The sequence below is a fragment of the Sinocyclocheilus grahami genome, unplaced genomic scaffold (genome assembly GCF_001515645.1).
Source record: "Sinocyclocheilus grahami isolate Dianchi unplaced genomic scaffold, SAMN03320097.WGS_v1.1 scaffold6997.1, whole genome shotgun sequence".
Classification (NCBI taxonomy): domain Eukaryota; kingdom Metazoa; phylum Chordata; class Actinopteri; order Cypriniformes; family Cyprinidae; genus Sinocyclocheilus; species Sinocyclocheilus grahami.
The window spans coordinates 3,642-4,433 of NW_015511205.1; positions in this window are offsets into that span (position 1 = coordinate 3,642).

The following is a 792-nucleotide window of genomic DNA, read 5'->3' on the forward strand; positions in this document are numbered from 1 at the left end:
TACCAACACACGATAGAGTTTATTAGTAATGTCGTCCGCAGCTTTAAATTCTCGAGCTCTTTACATCCGGGTGTATTCTGATTGGCTATCAATGTTTTTATCGTTCAATGGCTGGAAAAAAGCTTCCCGAACAAACGACTCTTTTGAGCTCTTTCTCTGAATTAATAGTTCAAAAAGATTGATTGAATTAGTCTTATGAATCCTTCAATGAATTGAATCATGTTTTGTATTAGTATCATTGTATGTCTTGTGTATACACACACACACACACACACACACACACATACATACATACAAAGCTGTGCTTTGATCTATATCATAAAATAGATTTTTCATCATGGAACCACTGACATAATCAGCAGTGGCCTTTCTCTTCTGCCGATCAGGTATGACTGTAGATCATAGACTATGCTGTAGATAGAAGGTTGGAGGATGGGTTGTCGTGGCAACTGAATCCTTTCTCAGGGCTTGATAACTGCATCTAAAAGCACTGCTGAAAGCCATGATCTGCAGCATAATACAGTAATGTGCCCTAATTGTACTGAATTTGCCTCTTGTGGAGGCACCAAATTGCCTTACCTGTAAGTGTGTCGCCTTTTTCGGCCATCTGTGAGCGCAAGGAAGTAGGTTTGATTTCTGTGGTGACTTAGATTTTTAGGAGCGGTTGTCCTCTTTATCTGAGCTTCCTCATCTTTCTATGGGTTTAGTTCTGTTTGCATGCTGTTATGTTTATGAGAAAGATTCAGTATAAAAAGAAAAACTGAATTTGTCTTGTGGCTTACCACAACAGCA